Here is a 24,202-nt window from a genome sequence, read left to right as displayed (position 1 = left end):
AAGCATAAATGCAGCCGCCTGATTCAAATGGCTCCATTTCATTTGGATGCATAAGTGTTTGCTTGTAGTATCACAGTGAGGTGCCCTTCAGATAAGATGGGCTCATATTATCACCTCTATTTCCAGAAAAACAAACAGTGGAGAGCAAGACGCGCAATTTCCATCCCATCTTTTAACCATGTATCCTTGCCAATGTCAGCGTGTGTCTTGGTTATGATGCAGGACAGGGGGGGGGGCAAACTTTAGGTGGGCAGCAGGAGCGAGAGCGCATAGAGCCGGGAGTGTGTGAGGTTGGAAATAGTACAGAGTAAGGCTGTGGACTGTCATTCAGCAGGATAAACTAATACATGGTTTCAGGCTCAGACTGGATCGTGTCAGTTATCCACGATACAGAAGCGAAGAGTGCAGAGTCGAAGGATGATTGATTTAAGGAAAAATGGAAATGCAGGGAACGTCGACGTGTCCACCACATATCAGCAGGCACGAGGATAAGAAAACAAACAGCTGATAAGTAATAAGATGCTGCACTGGAAATACTCAAGTCTACATGTGCCTTTAGACACACACATCCATGTGGAATTAGACTGTTGTGTATATAATAGCAAACAAACCTAGTGTCAAACACCATTGTGACCATTTTCATATGTGGTGACAGAGCTGGCACCAACAACCAGTCTGCATGAGCCAAAAAGAGACTGAAGAGTGTGTGTGTGTGTGTGTGTGTGTGTGTGTGTGTGTGTGTGTGTAGCTATCATCCTTATTTGTTTCACCTGCTGCTCTCCTTCACCTCCCCATTAATGGCATTCCCAAGGAACGGGAGAGATTCCAGAAACCACACACACTGTGCAAGTGTGTTCACACACTACGCCACTCCCCCACACGATCACACTGCAGGCGCACTCTACTGGAGACAACGCACAGCCGCTATTAACAACTGATGCAGCGCCTGAAAAACTGCCATTGAATTGTAAAAATCTCCTTACAGGCAGTTCTTCACAATCACCAAGTACCACTAAAGACAGGGGCAGGGAAGTCCAGGCCTCGAGGGCCGGTGTCCTGCAGGTTTCAGATCTCACCCTGGGTCAACACACCTGAATCACACGATGAGGTCATTAGCAGGCCTCTGGAGAACTTCACGACATGTTGAGGAGGTCATTTAGCCGTTTAAATCAGCTGTGTTGGATCATCATCTGAAAGCTGCAGGACAGCGGCCCTCGAGGCCTGGACTTCCCCAGCACTGATTTAAGAGAACCATTTTTAGATCTGCTGTCAGCACCTATTCTAAAATTAAGACACCTGTGTTTATGTCTAAACTCAATTAAATCTATTCAGTTTGACCTGAACCAATTAAAAACAAAACACTACAAAGACTTAAAGACTTAGTGGGATTAAAGTGAATCATACGTCTAAAGACATAAGACAAAGGCAGGGCAACTGTGACACCTATGCCTAAAGGAGGATGGAGTTTGTGGAGGAGCAGCAGCTCTACTCTCCAAGAGAAGCTGGGCTCTCTGTAGGACAACAACAACAACAACAACAACAACAACAATCTTTATTTATAGAGCACATTTAAAAGCCAAGGGCATGCCAAAGTGCTTTACATAAAAGAATAAAACAATAAAACAATTAACATTATAACATCAGAGTCATATAAGTGTGGAATTATGTTCACAGGTAAAAACCACTAATAAGAGTAAACTATAGCACATAGCTATAGCAAAGTAAAGCTGTACCATCAAACACAGTGATAGAGAACATAGACAACACAAGACAAACAGAAAAATTAATAGAATAACTCACTGCAAACAAGGCCAGAATTTAACTGGTAGAAAAAGCAAGTTCAAACAGATATGTTTTAAGCCGTGATTTAAAAGATTGAATAGAATCAGACGCCCGGATGCCAATCGGGAGATTGTTCCACAGCTCAGGTGCAGCTAGAGCAAACGCTCGATCACCTCTAGACTTCAAACGAGATCTGGGCTGAACCAACAATAACTGTGAGGATGATCTTAAAGCCCTCGCAGGAGCATATGAGTTTAAGAGTTTCCTTAAGATAGCTTGGTCCTGTGTTATTAGTAATTTTAAAAGTAAGCAACAGAATTTTAAGGAGATGGAGTGAGCCCAGCTACTCTTCAAAGGAAACTCATGTCTGCTGCCCCGACCTCACCACCCGGAGCACCGGGCCTTAGGTGATGGTAGGAACGTAAACTGACCGGTAAACTGAAAGCTTCACGGGTGGATTTGGTAATCTGATCGTCAGATCTGTGGCCACATGTCTTGAACACTAAGGTGAAGAAAGGTGCTTATGTTTGGTAGCTAATAATACTTTCAGTACTAATAAAAACAGTCCTTATTCCTGCTAATTACACAGAAAGTACCACAGGTGTTTCCTGGTAATGGTCACACTTCTTGAAGTTTGCTTTAATAACTTGTTCATGTAGTATTAAACAGAAACAGGCAGTTTTATAATTTGCAGCTCATTACACCAAACCTAGCACACACTACACGTTATATTTAATAAGTCAGAACAATAAACGAGATATAATTTAGCGCCCAGTTATCTTTCTGATTTACTCCATTCATACAATCCCAACAGGGCACTTAGATCATCCAACCATAGGCTCCTAGCACAACCTAGGACTCGAATGAAGTCGAGAGGCGACCGGGCCTTTGCATCCGTGGCACCCAGACTCTGGAATAACCTCCCCGTTCATATTCGCACTGCCGAGTCTATCCAGTCTTTTAAATTACGTCTTAAAACTTATTTTTTTACTTTGGCTTTTGATTCTGTCTAGTTGGCTGTTTTAGCTTGTTGCGTTGTTACCTATTGTTTGTTGTCCTCTTCTATTGTTTGTTTTAACTGTCTCATGTTTTTATTGACTGTGAAGCACTATGGTCAACACTGTTGTTTTTAATATGTGCTATATAAATAAATTTTGATTTGATTTGATTTGATATTTACATTATTGCTTTAAGCCAAGCAGAATGCTGGCAGCCTAAGTCAGGCTTAATTTAAATATTATAATCTGGTATAATCCTGCTACACTAAAACAGTAGCCCATAAGGTCATTATGATGGAAAGCAGACACATTACCTTCTTATTGCCAGGAGGGTATCATATTGTTACTGGTTTTGCCTCATGGGCCTAGCTTTGTTTCTTAGCTTGTTTTTGGCTCCTATTATCCAATGAAACACACCAAAAACAGTTATTACTCTGAGGGGTTATAACATCCAATATCCCATAATAATACCTTCAGTTTCCACCTTGCTGCTGCCTTGTCTATACTAACATGTCATATTCAGATTTCCTCATGAAAATCTTCTAAATCAAAACCACTCTCCAACCTGGAAATGCATCCACAATTCAAACATCACACCTGAGATGGGTTTGTCTCATTTCCCTGCCAAAGAATAATTATTCATCTCACTGTGATACCACACACACCAACTGTCACACATGTTACATGACATTTGGTTAATATAGTTATTGATATATTGACAAAATTAGATGGGTGTCACAGCTTGAACATGTCACAAAGCCTATTCAGAAAGTGTGTACTCAGCTCCGTTTGCCTCACACCAGTCATTGTGACAGAGTGCTGCCCATTCCTGAGCCCAGTTTTTCCCAAAAGTACCAGAGAAGAACGTCTGACTCTCTTACAACACAAAGCACCCTGAGAAGATTGCTGTGCTGACTTTAGAAACAACACTCAGTTAAATAAGTAAGAAAAAAGAACACCAGTATGCAAATAGCTACCACGTCCTACACTAACAAAATAACTTTTACTTGATGTGCAAGTATAACTACACACTGAGCACAAATACAGGCTGGTAAACTGACACACAAACACCAGGAGCCTACATGCTAGCTGGTTGCGATGCAACTCAGATACTTGGACTAAATGCAGGAAAGCAGGATTCAGTTGAGAGTCATCCCATTTCATCCCTCCCCCAGTATGAATGTAACCACTTACAGCACAGCTCATCAGCATTAATAAGCTGATACCACTGTACTTAGACGTGACGTTCGCTTTATGTCCACACTGCATTGACAGCAAATCCTCTGTGTGTTTAATAAATCACAGCAGTTAGGTGGGATGGCTTAGTCTCCAGTCACCTAATGACTATATTATAAGCTACAGCATTAAGAGGGATGAATACTAATCTTGGCTGTTTCAGTTTACCCTGGGCTAAAGGGGAGAGTGCTTTGAGCAGGCAACGGAGCAGTGTGGGTTTCCCTGGCAGCCAGTGTGTCAGCCGCTTTCCAAACACAGCAAAAGTACATCACTGACTTAGTTCTGCATGCTGATCTCTGCCATCTCATTATCGTTGGGGATAGTGAGGGTATACAGCACCCACACACTTAAAAAGCTCTCCTACATTCAGCTCCTCACCCCTGCGCTTCACACCTGGGATTACAGTGTTACACACCGTTACAAAGTGCTACACGCTGTTACACGCTGTCACGCTGTTACACGCTGTCACACGCTGTTACAAAGTGCTACACGCTGTTACACGCTGTCACACGCCGTTACAAAGTGCTACACGCTGTTACACGCTGTCACGCTGTTACACGCTGTCACACGCTGTTACAAAGTGCTACACACAGTTACACGTTGTTACAAAGTGCTACACGCTGTTACAAAGTGCTACACGCTGTTACACGCTGTTACAAAGGGCTACACGCTGTTACAAGCTGTTACACGCCATTACACACTGTTACAAAGTGCTACACGCTGTCACACGCTGTTACATAGTGCTACACGCTGTTACACGCCATTACACACTGTTACAAAGTGCTACACGCTGTCACGCGTCGTTACATAGTGCTACACGCAATTACACACTGTTACAAAGTGCTACACGCTGTCACGCGCTGCTACAAAGTGCTACACGCTGTTACAAAGTGCTACACGCCGTCACACGCTGTTACAAGCTGTTACACGCCATTACACACTGTTACAAAGTGCTACACGCTGTCACACGCTGTTACAAAGTGCTACACGCTGTTACACGCCATTACACACTGTTACAAAGTGCTACACGCTGTCACGCGCCGTTACATAGTGCTACACGCAATTACACGCTGTTACAAAGTGCTACACACTGTCACGCGCCGTTACACAGTGCTACACGCCGTTACAAAGTGCTACACGCTGTCACACGCTGTTACACGCCATTACACACTGTTACAAAGTGCTACACGCTGTCCCACACCGTTACAAAGTGCTACACGCTGTCCCACGCCGTTACAAAGTGTTACACACCGTTACACACCATTACACACTGTTACAAAGTGTTACACGCTGTTACACATTGGAAAAACAGAAAAACAAAAGACAGAAAACATCTATACACTTGTTATGTCACTAATATATTTGGGGAAATTATGTATTTCGGGGGCGATCGTGGCTCAAGAGTTGGGAGTTCGCCTTGTAATCGGAAGGTTGCCGGTTCGAGCCCCGGCTTGGACAGTCTCGGTCGTTGTGTCCTTGGGCAAGACACTTCACCCGTTGCCTACTGGTGGTGGTCAGAGGGCCCGGTGGCGCCAGTGTCCGGCAGCCTCGCCTCTGTCAGTGCGCCCCAGGGTGGCTGTGGCTACAATGTAGCTTGCCATCACCAGTGTGTGAATGTGTGTGAGAATGGGTGGATGACTGGATATGTAAAGCGCTTTGGGGTCCTTAGGGACTAGTAAAGCGCTATATAAATACAGGCCATTTACCATTTACCATTCTTTAATTTCCAGTTGGAAATAACGTGTCTCACCACAGTCCTTACCAACTTTGTCTGTTAAGAAAAGCTTTCTGCTTCCATTAAAAACCATCCTTATAAAGTCACGTGACTCTTCTTCTGCAACAAACAATCCCCAATCAGAGACAGTATCAGATAATGAGGGGATAAAATGGAGACTGAAAATCATTAAGAAACACAAAAGACAAGAAAATAAAGCAATGTTGGAAAGAAGACAACAGATGGACTGAGACAGAAAATGTGTTGAAATAAACATGTAAAGTCCAGTGAATAGTTTTTCTTGCACGCTCAGAGCTGCTGTTGATTTCTACAGTGAGAGCTGGACATCATACATTTAAACGCTAAAGGTCACCGTCCCCAAGCTGTTAAAGAAGATCCCTTTAGTTGGTCAACAGATCAAAATGAATTGAATTTTATTGACTCAACAGGTATTTCTGTGTCTCCTGTGTTCTCTTATCTGTAATTCCAGCAGCAAAGTTAAGCAGCAGATTACAATCAAGTATAACAGCATTTATACATTTCCTGCATTACAGAATTAATAAATGCAAACGCCTGTGACAAAGCAGCACTTCATTCAATGCTTTTATATAAACTGGCCTGCAGGGAATAAATATCACCAGGCTTTCAATGTGTTTGTGGTGTGTTGCACCTTATAGCAGTTTATTTAGATTATCTGTTACCGACATCTGATTAAAATCTGGGATGTAAAGGTTGCATAAGGGTTGCAAAGTCTCCAAAAACTGACACTACAGCATGAAACACTGTAGAGATAAGCTGTGGCAGGCTTGTTCTTTGGTAGCTAACAACAGGTGCCAATGCTCCAAAAGACACCAGCAGCACAGTGGTAACATGCAGTAACACAATGAGCAGGAATGAGGCCAATAAACAGATGCCAGCTACAACTACTGTTCACCACAGTTATCAGTCATAGAGGCAGGTATACAATCAAAGCTGGAAACACTAAACCAGTGTATGTATAATTGTGTGCTATTTTAACAGAAAACCATGGTGGGCTTGTACAGGGACTGTTTGTACTGGTGCACTGGCTTCATGAACACGTTGGACATTCAGCTTAAAGCTTATGATCCAACCCACTCATCTATTCCTCAGTGCTGCCATCTATTTCAGTTCTACATGACCGTGATCTATACCGAGGGCAAAGGGGGCCCATAAGTCGTCATTTTGAAAAAGTGATGAAACGTGTAAGCTGTCCATGGCAACACATGAACAACACTGTGGACTGTGGATGGTGGGGAGACATTAAACCCAGTCAGGTTGATCCACAGTGGGGCACTGAACTGCCCGTCATAGTCCATGCCCCTTTGGGCCTCCGTGAGCTGCAGAGCAGAAACACAGCAGGGGGGCTCACACCTGAGAGAGCGCAGGTGTGCGGGGGCATCACAAAGAAGTACCGGTCTACCATTATACTGAAGAGATGTCAGCCAATCGTTTTTACAGTTAGTTCACTTTCAGTAAGAAAATGTGATGATCATTTCAAATAAAAGCAGACTTTTGCTGCTTCCATGAAATCCACGTTTCCTTGTCTGCTGTGAGTGCCAACGTGAGGACAGACTGAGTGGTTAGAGAGGAGGAGAAAAACGAGCCACTTCACTGCTGTTCACATTGCAGCCCACTTCCACCCATGTACAAAGTGCACTTCCCCAGGGCTTGCTGTTTGTCATAAAACATCTTTCAGCACATAATTTAACCAAACTTGAGAGGTAAAAGCGGGGTGGGGGAGGGATAAAACATTTTTCTAAAGGAGTGGTGAAGAGTAACACTGAGGCTGTGTGCCAAGAGCGCAGTAATCCTAAACCAAGCTCAAGTAGTGCTTCCTCAAAGATACTGTGGCGTAATTCCAGGCAGCTGAGCAAATGAGAGGCGTTCCAGAGAGTGCATTATCTTTATGCATTTATCAGCATCTGCACTGACAATGATAGATGCGCACGTGACTGCAAATAAACTGCTTCAAAAATCAGTGTTGAGGAATAAAAAGCTGCTCGATGGCTTTGACTTCGAGGAATTACACGGAACAGCATCATTTTTCAATCGTGGATTAGATGGTTGCAAGTATTTCTGGATTTCAGCCTGCACAGATATGAACCACACACAGCCAAAGAACCAAAAACCTCCCAACAGAAGAACACCCAGAAACCACCCTGCACGTTTAAATAGGGCTGGGCGATATATCGAGTTTTTAAAAAAATATCGGTATATTTTTTATACGAGATATAAGATGTGACGATATCCTTTATATCGATATAGTCTATGTTACGTTATAATTATACTTGTGGAGCCGCAAGTTTGCCTCTCTTTCGTCCACTTTTGTCTTTACGCAACGTTACTCGGCCTCGCCCCTCCTTCACTAAACACAGCTCCCCCTCCTCCCCCATCGCTTCACCTGCAGGAAGCGACAAGATGGACACGGCAAATCTCCGTTAACGAGTTACTGCACATCGCCCCGTGCGTGGGGCTGGACGCCGTCAACGTGTTAGCTAACTAACCACGCTAACGAGCTAACCACGCTAACATGGCGTTAGCGTGGTTAGCCCAGAGATGCCGCACGGACTAAAATCCTTTCATTTTCTCAAAAGTTGACAGTGCGCCTTATGTATGAATTCTGGTTGTGCTTGATGGCCGCGAACCGATTTTATGTGGAACACGGCGCTCAGCAATCTGTCAAAAATGTTTTAGTATGACTTCTACTTCCAGTCGTAGCGTTTTACGATAGTTACGGGTCAGAGTATCTGTTAAGATGTTAAGAATAACAAGTATATCTTAAATTGTTTGCAATAATGAAGCATTTCAGTACAATGTAGACAAAAACGAAAAACAAAAAGATAATTACGGATCAGGACTCTCCGATCCTTACTGCGCATGTGTAAAGTCTGACCGTACAAATCGGGTCTACCCGATCCGTACCGCGCATGTGCAGATGTTTTCTTCTTCTTCTGTTCGTTTAATGGCAGTTTACTCCCCAGTGTACGAGGATACCGCCACCTGCTGACCGAGCGAATAAACCCTATTATAAACTGAATTATCGTCATTACAAACGTGTGTTAAATCTGATTTAGTGATAGTCGAGTGTGTTTATGCTTGTCTGTGAAGAGAGGATTGTTGGAATAGTGATGATGATGTGCGCTATCACTGTCAATTGTCAGTAAACACTTCATCTGGCTGATGAATCTACACGTGAGATATTATAAAGTCTGCATTATTAACTCTGTAATTAGGCGCCATTCTTATTTTACGGCGCTGTTGCTCAATCGGGGGACGCTCTCTGTTGAGGAGAAAAGCATGAATTTCTTTGTATACGGATTATCCATTGTTTAAATGTCCCGGGCAGTCGAAAAGGAGGCAGGGCTGTTGAGAAATGCTAGGAGCTAACTGGGCGCTAACCGTATCATTCAAATATATTGAATGTCGCAAAGTTGGCAAAGAGAGGAAGTGACGTAAGATTTGCGCATGCGGGGTACCGATCGGGTTTCCGGTACGGATCGGGTAGTGACAACAGCTACCGAGGAGCTTCGCGGAGTGATAGGTACTGTGCTTCAGCGTAATATTACCCTACTGTGTATAAGGACCATAAATGGCACCTGTTAAGAGACGTGGTTACGAAGAGGATTTCAAACTCAATGCTGTCAGTCACACAGTAGAAGTTGGGAACAGAGCAGCTGTGAAATCTGTCTTTGTTACTATGCTCAGCGTCTTTTAGTTTACATTTTGACTGCACAATTGTGAGCTTTTTGTTATGCACAAAAACAACATTGTTTTCTTTTATTTATGGAGCATTATTATTTAATAAATGCTCATAATTTATTTTTGAGTAAATCTTATGTACATCTATGCTCTATGTTAATAAAAGTGCCTGTGTGACATCTGGGACACAGCTTTGACTAAGAACTCTCTTTTTGTTCTTACTTTATAGATTAAAAAAAAAAAGAAAAAAAAAAATCGAGATATATATCTTATATTGCCGTCCAGGTAAAAAATATCGAGATATGAATTTTGGGTCATATCGCCCAGCCCTACGTTTAAAGCACAAAAATCACACACGTGCACATTTCTAAATAACGCATGATAAGATGACAGATGTACACAACTGAAAACATTTCCAGTATCTGCTGTTTTTTTCAAACATGTAGACAAATTCTTTCCCATAAAGTTGGTTTCTGCAGTGCAATGTGTCTCCCTCACATCACGCTCGCTCTGCACACGCAAGGCTGCGCCTATCCAATCCGACTGGCATCACGGCCATGGAATGCTGAAGTCCACATTTTTCCCATTCAGCAAGGAAAAACGGCCTTTCAAAGCCAATCAGCTAGAAATGTTGCTTTGTTTTTATTTTTGACTGAACTTCCTGGAACCTATTATGGAGCTGTCAGGGATGTATATTTAGTTATGGCAACACAGGGCCTCCTCGCCCCCTTGCGCCACTGGTCATGTCACCTCTGATAAACAGAAAAACAATTGGCTATCCCCTTTGTCACCTTTAAAGAAAATGGTGTGGCCACTGTGTCTGTGGGTGGAAATGATGAAGCTCTCTGTAAACACCAGCACAGGGGTCTGGGACTGACACGATTCGGCCTTTACGTGATCAACGAGGTTTTTCAGAAGTTACAAAAAAAGAGCAAACATTTCTAATCGATCAGTAGTTATTTAAAAAAATCTGTTCAGCTGTGATCTATACAGCGACGGGCAATGTTCACACGAGTCAAAGGAGAAAGTCCTGAATCTTTGATCTTCAATGGCCTGATCAGTGCTGCTGATTTGGATTTGCAGCATGATAAGGAGCTGCAAGAGTGAATATACCAAGCAGCTCTGCACCCAACGCAGAGCAGTCAGTGTGGATCAGCCAGCTCACAACAGCTGCAGACTGACTAGTGCTGCTAGCTGCAGTCCTAAACTAAGAGAACGTTAGAGAACAGCCACAACTGGCTAACTGGCTGGTAGCTACCACATTTTCAAAATAAAAGTACTGTAACGTGGCCTTATTTGCTTCCACACAGAACATGAGAAACAAACGAGCAGCAGCCTGGGAGCAGCTCACTCCCGGGACAGCATTTCATGTTCAGAGAACAGTTTTGTATTTTCTATATACTGATTTTATTTTCTTTGTTCTTCTCACACGTTCTCCAAGAGTGCAAACTTAAAGGGAGTAAAAGTCAGACGAGGGTACCGTGACACAGGGTTACTGTGATTACACAAACACAGTAACACACACTTTGCAGCTTTGTGAACGTCTACAATTATGTCTCGTGTCTTTTGACAGCTCTTTGGTTTTGCCCATGTTGCTACTTAGACTTTGGCTGATTGTGGGGTGCACAGGTGTCTTTATGACAGCTAACGACCTCAGACAGGTGCTACTAATTTAGAACCATGAGCACAGTGTAGCTCGACTATTTAACCCTCTGGGGTCCAGGGTATAGTTGACCGTTTTTGACCACTTTTGATTTTACTTCTATATTTCACCTTTAAAGACTGTTCATCTTGCCTTGTTTTCACTATTTTCAGCACAACTTCAAATATCTGAAATTGGAGTTATGTTTTCCATTTTAGCATTATGGATATTAGCACAGTTGATCTAAATTTAGGCAAAAAATGTAAAATCTGAGTAGAAAAAAAGTTTTATTTTTTACTGTAAAATCCACAAACATGTTTAAGGAATCCTTTTGATAACTTGAAATGCAAATAGAAATTGTACATTGCTAAAAATTATGCACAAGTTTTGCAAACAACAAAGTTATATGGTACTATTTACCTAAAAATGCAGCCCAGGCCTCAGGCGTTCTTTATATAACCATTTAAAACTATTTACAGAACAATGAGGTGTGCTGCATCAAAGGAGAAGGCACACAAATGATTTGTGCCAGTCCAAAAAATCGTTTCTGTCCAGTATAAGACCGAGGAGAACAGCACAGGGATAAACCTGCAGGTCTGACAGCAGGTCGATTCACGCGAATCGATTCGATCCACGATTCAATTTGAATCGGTTAATTTTGCCTCAGACAGTCAGAAATATTATAATTCTGATCACGTATCAGTACATTTTCATATCTTTATTTCTATAAAAAGAAAGCTGACACTTGCGAGACTTTCTCAAAAGGTGTGAGCATCACAGCAGAGGTCTTTGTGTCAAAGTAACTGAGGAAAAGAAAACATGAAGGTGCTTTCCTTGCCTGGGATTTTACAGCAGATGACCTTAAAAATATTCTGCAGCAGATCAAAAATGAAAGAAAACCATTAATCAGCACATGAACGTTACCTGATGCTGCTCAAGTGAAGCAGAGCAAAGTCACAGAGGTTTTATTAGAGACACAGCTGAGCATTTTGCAATTCTGCATAATTTTAAAAAGTTTAGATTTGTTCAGTATTGAACAGCAGAAATGAGGCTTTCTTTTTGGAAGTAATTAAAAGGAAAAGAACAGCGTCCGACAGGCTGTGAACAACGGTAGACTTGTGCGTAACAAGCAAGCGAATAATGCAGAAAACAGAAAGAGAGCTGTGCATGAAGTGTGATTTTATCCTGGTGGATTTCAATGAATCGATATCACGTTATCCAAGCCAGAATCGATTTTAATCGATAATCAAACCCAGCCCTAGCTTTAAGGCAGCAACTGTGACATTCACTGGTATCACTGACACACAAAACAAAACAATGACTACACTACACACTAACTACAGCCTCCAAACACACTAAACATCACTCATGTCTCACATGTGAAAACATGCTCTCTTTCTTTCTTTCTCTCGTGGGCGTCACTCCTAAACCTGCCCCCTCTCCCTAAACAACTCAATGCCACATGTTGCCATATCATTTTTCTGATTGGTTGACATAGTACACTTTAACACCAATAGGAAAGGGTCTTTTTTCACTCGCAAGCGCAGAGTGTTTCCGAGCGCTGTCCTTAGAAAACGCCGTTTTTACCGTTTCTCCCGCTGTAAACACCGCTGTTTGTTCAGAAAAAAACATGACGTGTATTTCTTATCATAACCCTGGTTGTATGTCGCCTATTGACACAATTTAAAAACTGGTATATAGTTTGAAGTCTGGCCTTTCGACTCTGGGATGCTACATGTTGTTGCCGTGTCGTCTTAAATTGTTCATGTGACTTTGACGCGCCGGCGTGTCGGTCGACCCCAGAGTGTTAAAATCAAAATAACAGGTCTTTGAGGGTCACAAATCTGGCTAATAAGCAAGTGATCAAATACTTATTTGAAACAGTAATTCACAAATAAATTGTTCAAAAATCATACAATGTGATTTCTGGATTTTTCTGTCTCTCACAGTGGAAATGCACCTATGCTGAAAACTGTAGACCCCTCCATGATCTCGAAGTAAGAGAACTTGCAAATTCACAGGGTGATCAAATACTTATTGACCTCACTGTAGATATACACTTTTGTGCACTGCTCAACACTCCAGGTACACAACGCTCAGCCAAAAACACGTCACACAAGACGATTCACTTCATTTATACTACAAGTGTTGGGTCAGAGTGCTGAAATCTGCAATGTAGCATCCTCGGCTGCAACAACAGACACGTGGGCGAGCCAAACAACACAACGCTTTATGATGTTAAGCGTGCGCACAGACTGGACACTGTGCGGGTTTGTAGACAGACCGTTTTAATGACCAGCACACCGCATGATGGAAACTGATAACTGCTCGTGTGTTAAGGCCATGAAAGATCCATATTCATTTCATTTTGGATTACTGAACTTAAATGAAAAAAGAAATAGTACTTTTAATGTGGTGATTGTACAAACTATTCACTGAATTTACAGAAAAACGTGTTTTTTTGTTATGGAGATGAGACATGGGTCGTACAGCACAGCCCTACATAGCAACATTAAATGAACTGCAGCCACAGAAAACTCACAGGGCATTAAACTGTCACAGGAACAGCAGACGACTAAAACTCGTGTATATTTTACACAAAAGACTAAAAGAAAAAAACTGAGTGGACTGACGTCCTCCGAGCAGACACCGACGCCTCCCCTGTAGCATCAAGTGTGAATAAGAGTCGCAGGAGAACATGAGCCGGGTTCTCAAATCGAGGAAAAAGGTCCTATGTATGTACTAGTTCATTAACATTTTACCATTAGCAATCTTTAAAAAACACTTTTAAAGTTGTAACTTTGAACAGAAAAACTTCAAACTATGTGGAGTAAATAAAGACAAAACCTAAGCTCAGGCTTTCAGGACATTTACACTAGGGCTGGGCGATATATCAAAAATTTATCGTTACCGAAATTTATGACTCTCATCGATGTCATTTTGCCCATGTCGGTAAATTCGGTATTTAAAAAAAAAAGAAAAGGCATGTGCAGGTTGGCGATGTTCATGTCCCTTTAAGACGCTGTGCTACGTTACAGACTTGACGGGGTGGAGTCACATGACTCTACTACCTGTAACAAGACGAGACACGGGTGAACAAATGGAGGACGATTTAAATGTTGAAGCAGCAGCGACGGAGGTAGAGCTGGTGGAGGAGGAAGAGGAGACGCTTGTTAACAAAAAAATGTTCAAGCCCTGCCTAATTTTAACTATCAGTGTTCTATTGAAGTTTTTTGCAAACAGCACAATTTAATGTTTTTGTTTAAGAGTTTGTAGTTTTCACTAGTCACATGGCAGTGCTTAGTATTTATTATAGTTTTTTCTGTGTTCAATTGACATTTGTGTTTGTGACATTATTTGTTTACAAGTTATAGTACCTCAAGGCCTTAGCAGAGATAGGCCTTTGTCCATGATGGCATTACATTTGCACAATCATTGTTTACTTTGTGAATAGCCAATGTGAAACATATTTATTATTAAACTATTTTGTTTACAAGGGATACACATTTTTTAGAGAGCATGGTTACATATTGTATCCTACACTTTTTATTTTGTTCAGTTAATAAATCTTAACCACTAAAAGTACTTACTACTATTGTCTTCATTTATTTTCAGTGACATTTTACAGTCCTTTAAAGTGGTAATAATATAATTGCAATGAATAGGTCTAGGGGGAATAATATTATCAAAATAACTGGAGGAACTATGCTGCCTGCCACAGCCCCATCAAATGAAAGAAAAAAAAAAAACGTTTGTTTTTTTGGCACTTGGGGTGGTTATCGTCCATTTATCGTTATCGAGGTTAACTGCTCAATTTATCGTGATATTGATTTTAGGCCATATTGCCCAGCCCTAATTCACACTGTTTAAACTGCAAAGACAAATCAGGCTATAGAGGTCAGAATACTATAAATGATGCAATGTTGAACTGAGGACAGGAAAATGTAAAAACAGTGCTATCTGATGGGCTGTGTGTAGGACAGGCCAGCGTGGACACTCCATGAGAATCCAGAGACATGTGATGCAATCCTTAGCTAATTGGATATGTGTATTACAACGTCTGTGGTCACAGCTCCCTTATGGGGGCATGAAATAACAGGCAGCTGTGTGCGTGTGTGTGTGTGCGCGTGTGTGTGTGTGTGTGTGTGTGTGTGTGTGTGTGTGTGTGTGTGTGTGGTTGCTGAGAGGTTTATTAACCCAGTCCATCAAACCAGTGTGGGATTCACACTGAGACACCAAAGGCTTAAGGATGCAAGCATCACACAAGCAAGACAGCAAGACGGTTCCTCCCTGAAATACTAATATAATGTAAGCCCTTATTTTCTAACTCAGCTCTACCACCTACACACACCCTCACCTCCACAGACAGGGTGGGGGTGCTGCATACACAGGTAGTGAACTGTGTACTGTGATTTGACCAGCTTTGCTACCTTTCTAGGGAGAACACCAACAACAGCCTCGTTTCCTTCCGTGTGATTCACACTTCACAGCCATGTACAACATACAGAGCACTTTTCTACTCTAAGCACGTTACTACAAGTTTCATTCATTCAATCACACTGTTACGACCCGGCTCAAAAGCCGCAACATAAAAAAGGAGACGAATACTAGAGTGTAGGTGAAAAGAAGTTTTATCTTAAAATGGCATAGCAGGTTGGCTCAAACGGCTGGTACCACCGAGGCAAAGACTAGGGAGCTCTCTGGGAAGCTTGCTTCAGGTATGCTTTTATCCACACCTGACAAGGTGTGGCCAATTAGCACCAGCTGAAAACATTGAGATGATTAGGGGCTGCAGAGGGACGTAACACACACACACACTTTGTCCAAACACTGCATCCAGTCTATGGCCCAAGGATAAGTTAAGAGAACCGTCCCAGCGTCCTGAGTGTGGACAGCACTGTCCGGGAGCGTCTGATCAACAGCTGACCAGCAAAAGTGACCCACTGCAAAATGTGCCTGTTTGTGTCTGAAAGCGCCAAAGTCTCGATTTGGGAATTCTGGGTGACTTCCTTCTTTAATAGGGATGCTCCTGCAATTCAGTCGAATAACATCTGAGTAACCAACTCTAACTCTTAACATCTGAGTGTTTGAGTTAAATTTGAGTCTAATGTAAAAAACTCATAACTCAGTCATAAATATGAGAAAGAATAACATTTGAAAATCTAATAACATCTCTTCAGTGTGTCCGGGTCTCCAGTAGGACATGCCGAGCCTCAGCTGGCTCCTTTCGATGTGGAGAAGCGCCTCTACTCCCAGCCCCGACCCACCTCCTTACCCTATTCCTAAGGGAGAGCCCAGAATGAGCCTCTCGTTCTAGTGGTGTTAACAAAACATGTAAACATCAGGCCTAGATGTATAGTGTTTCAACAACTATGCTCCAACTGGTAGACATTCAGACAAAGAGCTTACCGGACTTGGGTACCAACGAAAATTCATCAGAACAAACAACCAGCACGTCTGGTACCGACTGACAACAGTGCCCATTAGTTGTCTAGTTGTGCACATCCCAATTCTTGACTTATGGCATTCACAAGCGTTACAGAGATTCAGGCTTGTCCAAGAGCTTTGGTAGATGCACCTCCTGTATGGACTGGAAGCTCCTACATTACTCCTTTTCACGGCTGAAGGGTTAAAAAAAAAACGATTTCCCGTTACGATTTAGTCACGGCACGAAAGACACCGAATATTCACCATTTTGTTTCAAGTTACGTTCTTTTGAGTCGTCGAGCCAAAATCAGCAGGGAATTCAGGAAGCGCCTTCATAAGAAAGCGTTCCACTAAACTATCAAACGGAGGAGTCACTGTGTTACTAACAACATGTTTGAGGCTTGCTGTGCATCATCAGCATCCTCTTTTTCATGCCATCATTCGTGTTTGATTTCATCCTTAAACACATTACATGATATGTTTTATTTTTTTATTTCACACATGGTACAGCAGTAATGCATTCCCATACACAATCTTCCTTTCAATTAAAGTAACACTGTTTCCATGCATGAAAAGGAGCAGGAAGAAGAATAAATTCTTATTGATACCTGCCCCCTATCTGTGATAATACAAGTAGGCAACCAAAATTACACTATGACAATTTTCTGCACATAACAAAATAAAGCAAACAGAACAATATACTCAACAATGAGCAATACCACTAAATATCAAACTAAAAGGATCATTTTTCTACAGTTAAATTCTATTCTTTTCAACTTCTTCATATTGGTTCATCATTTTATTCTTATAGCAGATTTTAAATTGAGAAACATTTATACAACACTTAAGATGATCACTGAGAGAACTCCAGTTTCTTATGCCTGTGACTGTTGGACACATTTGCCTTCATGTGGTTCGAGCAAACCGGTGCTTAAAATAAAACTTCCTTCTGCCGTCCCCATTTTCTGAACACAATACAAATAAACTTTGTAACTTAAGAGGTAGTGTTTTATTTTTCGCCCTAAACATAATAGTTAAAGTCTGTAATTTCACTATGTCTTCTAGTTTTAATAATTTCAATTTTATAAACAAATTATTAGTGTGTTCTCTATATTTAACATTATGCATAATTCAAAGCGCTCTCTTCTGTAATAAATATAATGATTTCATATCAGTCACGTATGTATTCCCCCATACTTCAACACAATAGCTCAGATAGGGTAGAAACAATGAAAAATATAATATTCTCATTGTCTTGCAATCTAATATATATCTAACATTACCCAGGATATAAACACTTTTAGCCAACTTTTTTTTAACATGTTCAATATGTGATTTCCATGTTAACTTGTCATCCACTATTACACCCAGAAAACGGAATTCTGTCACTCTTTCAATTAATACTCCCTGTACAGATAATACTATCTCTTCCTCCTTTACACGGTTTCCGAATATCATAAACTTTTGCCACTTTCATTCATTTTTACATGCATTTTCTAGTCCTTTTGTTATCCATGGTTTACCAGTAGTTTTCTTTTGCTTATATAATACCAGTGGACAGTGATTTTCATACAAAACCAAATAAGTATTTAAGAATGACTCGTATGCAGCATTAACGTCATTTACATAAACCTCATTCCAATCTTCTTTCATAAGATCTTGCCTGAACTCATTTATTGCATCATCATTTCTAATTCTTATATATCTGTCTACACACACTTCCTCCTTTTGTTTCATTTTATAATCTAAAGTAACAAAAACAGGTAAATGATCACTTGTGTCATTTATGACAAGACCACTTATAATGTTGAATTCCAAGCAATTTATGAAAATATGATCAATTGAAGTAGCTGACTTTTCAGTTATTCTACTAGGTTTAGTAATCAGAGGGTAGAACCCTCTTCCAAATAATAACTCAAAAAAAATCTGATGATGCCTTATGATTGGACATTTTTTAAAAATCAATATTATAATCAACGCAAATACAGAATGTCTTATTTCCCTTTGCCTTGCCTAATAAATCTTCTACTACATCTGTGAATGTTTCTATCAGTGTCCCAGGCCTCCTATACATACAAGTAACAATTATATTACTCTTTCTTTCCCTTTCTATTTCTACTGTCACACACTCCATTAAATCATCAATAGCCACAGACATATATTCAACCTGTTTACATTTCAAATCACTATCAACAAAAAGTGCCACACCTCCTGCCTTCTTATTAGATCTATTTATATGATGTAATTCATACCCATCAATGTGAAAGTCCCAACCCCTTTCCTCATCTATCCATGTTTCTGATAGTGCTATCACTTTAAACTTGCCTTTCAGATTATTCAAAAAATCATAGATCAGAACAAAACTTTTATAGAGGCTTCTACAGTTTAAATGAATTAATGAAAATGTATTGCCTAAGTCAACATTATCCCTAAATTGATTCTCAGTATAATACTCGCATGTAACATTAATAATTGCATTGTTTTGTTTTTCATTTTTAACCATGTATTACCACTGGAGGTAAACCCTTTGTCTTTACAGTCATGAAAGTGTCTCTTAGTCGGAGCTTTTTCATACAATAACCCAACAAACTGTTCTTGACCAGGCCAGATGAAGACGTTTTGGTTTACCAAGCAAAGGATGTTCTTTTTTGGCCGTTCAGTCCAAATAATAATAACATTAATAACAACAACAATAATAATAAGCCAAAAAAACCAAGCAATCATATTATTTGGAGGTAAAGCTGATAAGTGCCAACAAAAGAACATTCCTCCATTGTGCTGCCAGACTGTCCTTATAAGCTAAATGCATCCAAAGGAAAGACTCCAACACAGAATGTGTGGCAGCGACTGCATTTAGGAACAATAAGAGTTTAAATGTGTACATCATGCTTCTGTGACCTTTGATCAGAGATTCATCAGAAATAAATTATGTCCACAAAAGCTCAACGACTTGGAACTAAGCTGAACTGATCTGAAATCACTTCAGGATTATTATGAGTGGACTAAAACTTCCAAAACTGACGTTCAAGCCAAAGCTGCCTTCCACCTCCTCCTCCACCCACTCTTCCTCCTCCTCGACCTCCTCTTCCTTCAGCTCGGGGTTCATGGGGAAGAGTTTGCTTTCTTCTCAGCTCTGTCAGAACATCCAGATCCTCTGCGGCACCTTCGACCCTTTGTCCCATGTAGCTCTCTGCTGCCTCTGTGACTAAGTCCAGACCCCCCACCCCCACCCAAACAGACAGGATGATTAATAGCCCTCTGGTGGGACTCTCGATCCACTCAGCACATTGTTGAGAGCGTCTGAAACAGAACAACAGTTGCATCCCCACTTCAAACTGGGCCTAAGCCCTGCCTGTCATTCCCCGGTTAACTGGCCAGATTTACAGCTACGAACCAGCACTAGGTGGCAGCCTGTCTGAGGACCCGCGGCTACTTCTTTTAGCTGTTTTGATGGGACTCTTAAAACCAGTAGGCCAAATGCTTGGCACACCTGTATAGTCCATGCTGTCTCCCATCAGGCATCCAGGACCGTGCTACACCGAGGCAGCGAACATTTATATTCTGTTTCCAAAGCATTTGGTTCGTTTGCTTCTTTGGCAGCAATGAGAAGAAACTGTCAGGCAGCACTGCTTAAAGAGTTCAATCTAAAAGCTCCAGTGCTGTTCCATTTACATCTTATTCATTCTACAACTTGTATTTATTTAATGCAACAAGAGTTGAATGAAAACAGCACGTTTGTGATTAAACATTTCATATCTGTACATGCGTTATTTTACAGCATCGTCTAATTAAAGAGTATATCTGAAGCTCAAGTTCCTCCTGATGCATCAGTGCCAGTGTTAGAGTTTGTAGGAGAGCAGTACAATAATGTGTCCACTCTTTGTCTTTGTCTGAATTTCTACGAACATTATTGCTAAGGATTGTCTTATTGCATTGGAGTCACACTGGGCTTTTAAGGGGTATTTATTATTTTCTTCTTTTTTTGGGGTTGTATGGAAGCCCCAAACGCAATTTCATTGTTCTTGACAATGACAATAAATAAATAAATACTAAATACACTCAGGAGTTAATCTGGACTATTTATCCTGAAAAATCAGACTACAGATTAATAGAAGGGACGGCTTGAATCGATCACCGTCTTCTTACTGTGTCATAAAACGACACTGACAGAAGGAATGAGAACATAATCTCATGCTTAAGGGTTTCAGACGCCGGGGCCTGGCAGCAGACATGTGAAGCATCGCCATGAGGCACATTCTCTGTGCTCAGAATGCCTTCATAAGTAAACATATTTGCATAAGCAGCTAAGCAGCATGAATTATGGCGCCTCTTCATCGGCATTTGCCAGTTGTCTTCTGCCACTTCAATTGGGAGTGATATATGTGTGAAGATCAGGTGGCAGAAAAGAGGGAGGGAGGGGTGAGACTGTTGAAGGTGGGGGTAAAAGGCCACAACCAGTTCATAAGTGCTTGGGCTGCAATCCCCAGAGGCATGCCGATGCCTACAACTGCATGCACGCGACCTTGAAATGAGACGACGAGGGACAGCATGTGTGCATGCTCTCCTGATGACTGACATGAAGGTAAAATGGGATGAATTAGTGAGGGTTGTTGTTGTTGTGGCCCTCAAGTATCACTGAAATCAAAGAAAGAAATATGAGCATTCAAAGCGAAATGATTAAAAATCTCATATTTTTGCCATAATTCTGCGATTGCAACGCCTCATAAGCCGGATAATTATTACGAAGCCCATCTAGAGAGCAATCAAGTGATCCTCCGCCGTGTTCCTTCTGCAAGTCCACTGCCATGCCCCCAAGACATCCGCTCCTCGCGCCGTGCTAGTGATTCGAGTCAATTAGAGGTGCGCTTGTGGATTTCGTTATTGTCTGGATGTAAAGGGGAAAGCTGTCAGTCAAAGGGCCACTCTGGCTATGTATCTGGAGGGTGCAAGGGGCTCTAAACCTGTATTTGTATGAATAAAAATGAAGGGATTTAGGAGCAGACTGTTTGGCTGCAGCACAGGGATGGGGGAGGTGGGAGTGCAGGGAGTAAAAAGAAAGAATTGAAGATTTGAGTAGCTGAGGCTCAGTGACTTCTGCATAACAAAAAAGAAGGTGAGCAGGAGAGGAAATACAATCTGTTTCAGGAAGGGCTGTTCTCTGCTCTCCTGTAGTCTCAGAGGGATAGTCAGCCAATAAAAGAAATCCACAGAATTATTCAACAAGAGAGCGAGACGGATTTCTCCGTGTGATAACGGCCCTGTGTGGGAGAGACCCTCCGCCAATGTCAAGTAAGAGATGAAGACTCAATCTGCAGGTCAGAAGAAGAAAAAATAAATGCATCACCATCTTCTGTTTGGGCGACTTTTATGTGTGACGAATGAAACGTGCTAACAACTACGACCAAAGCCAGCAGCAGCCACTGAGACAACAGACAACTGCTAAACAATAGAGCGCTCACAGGGTGTGCTAGGACCTGATTTCATACTGAAATGAATGGTCAGTGCTTTCAGTGGTCTGCCTCTTGTGCCACAATTTTTAGCAAGAAAATACCGATTCAGTTTCTGGTCAAAGCTGTGAAAAGCACTCAGTTACACCAGTCTAATGAGATTAGCGCCAGAGCATTAAGTATGGCGCTCGATACAAACCGTCCCATGTAAATCGGTGGAATAGCTCCGGTTTCCTGGGACTGCCTGTCTGAATAAGGGCATTACAACACATGGCCCATCGCTGGCCCAACTATTTGACTGTGCTCTCATTGTTCTGAAGTCAAGAACGGACCTTACACTTTCCAGAAGTTGGGGGAGAGCTTTTCCCGCTTTCACAAAACAGACACAACACTTCCTTTCCCAGAACAATTCATCTCTTTGCTTGACAAGACTCCCTGCTATATTTACCCAACTAAAATTGCAGATGATATACTTCCAGCTGCACCACGGCACATGGTCCTGTCAATCACGCCGGTTACAGCAGAGCAGGACTGCCAGAGCGACCGATGCTACCACGACACTAAGCTGCAGAGAAAAACGAAAAGAAATCTTGTGGGGACTAATGCCCGTTTCCTCTGCTGGTTGATTCTTGTCGTTAGAGGAACGGAGACGCACACGAGAGCGAACGGAATTACCGGGCTTTCATTAAGCAGACAGCTGGGCTACTACCAAGCAGCAAAACACAGCCCACCCACAAGATTTATCCACCAGCACAGCGCTGAGGTTCTGTGTGAAAGGTTTATTAGGCTGTTGTGCTGCTGTGAAAAACAAAACAAATTGATCAGTCTCTCAAGCACTTTGGCTCTGCTGCGGTTATTCCTCTAACCCAAGTATGAATGAAACATTTGACAGGCTGACTGCACAGGAGATTTGGACTTAAGGACGGAACAAGGCCTTCAAACATTCTTGACATCAAGTCATTACTTAATGCAAATGTCTAAAAAAGAAAAAAAGAATAATCCAGCATTACATTCAACTTGCAGTCTGGTCAAACACAGAACTATAATGCAGGCAGTGAGGTTGGTGATTTGATGGCTGAAGGGAAAAGCTTATGGAAGGAGGAAAAGAAAAGAGGAGGGTGAGCCCGTGTTGTGGATTCCTCCTCAGCCAGCAGTGCCTGTCCATCTCACAGTGGCAGAGGCATTCCCTGGAGGAAGGCAGCAGCAGCGGTGGGGGCTTAGTGCTGTGTGTGTTTCATCTTTCCCACTGCCCAGGGCTGCAGGGCCATGGGAGCTGCCAGGATTCTCACTCCAAAGGCATGACAACATGCGGGACGGAGCCAGCTTGGACCGCTCAGAAAGAGCAGGCCAGCTGACGGAGAGGCGGGGCTTCAGCACCACCATTGTACTTACAGACACGAGGACTCGTGAATAACTGGTCCCACTCAGTAACAATGTTACTACAACATCCAATGGCACAACCTGAATCTACTGGAAACACAAGTGTGGGTGTGCCCTGGGGTATGTGCACTACACCCTCTGCACCTTGGGTGGCCAGCAGCTTCAGGTAGTTAAACTGGAAACCATCATTTCATAAAGCCACCCAACCCTTCCCTGCACATTTGTAACAGCACTACTGTAACTCTCATCGTAGCCTGACGGCTGTTACAGATGTGCTATCAACAAGAGCAACAAATGCCTGCTTGACCTGATCTGTGTAGACATCACTGATCACTGTTAACACTTTGCTTTCAGACTCCTCGAGCAACTAGAACGAAACAGTAAAATACAAACTGCTGGTTCGCTCCTGCTCATTTCTTCTGTTGGCTAAGAGTAATGTTAGATAAAAAGATCCCATTTAGAGCCAGTCAATATAATAGGCGACCTATTGTGATCTCTGACATTTTCACACATGAAGCATGAAAACATGAGTCACATAGACTGTCAGCTGCTCTGCAAGTCCACAGGAGCTCTATTTGGGGTCCTTAGGGACTAGTAAAGCGCTATATAAATACAGGCCAGGCCATTTATTTATATACATGTATACATGGTACATTTGGCATTTATTGAAAAATTAAAAAAATTCTGTGGTCAAGGTCAAAAATGTCATCATCACATTTGCAGGAATCAAAACACAGTGAGTCATTACGTAACGTAAATCGTTCTTTCCACTTTATACAACATGCCTCACTCAACAACACTACGCTCTGGTGCTTTCTAACATTTATACACTCTCCACTGAGTGTACGGTATCCTG

The 24,202-nt window shown here is 41.9% G+C and overlaps 1 protein-coding gene across 2 annotated transcripts in view; it reads right to left on the bottom strand.

The window, feature by feature from the left end:
* gbf1 (golgi brefeldin A resistant guanine nucleotide exchange factor 1) overlaps nt 1-24,202 on the bottom strand; it is a 75,751-nt gene that overhangs the window by 43,212 nt on the left and 8,337 nt on the right. The gene's annotated exons all lie outside the window — the stretch shown is intronic.

The sequence above is a fragment of the Aulonocara stuartgranti genome (assembly GCF_965226115.1).
Source record: "Aulonocara stuartgranti genome assembly, chromosome: 13".
Taxonomy (NCBI): domain Eukaryota; kingdom Metazoa; phylum Chordata; class Actinopteri; order Cichliformes; family Cichlidae; genus Aulonocara; species Aulonocara stuartgranti.
This window is presented reverse-complemented; position numbering and strand designations above follow the sequence as displayed.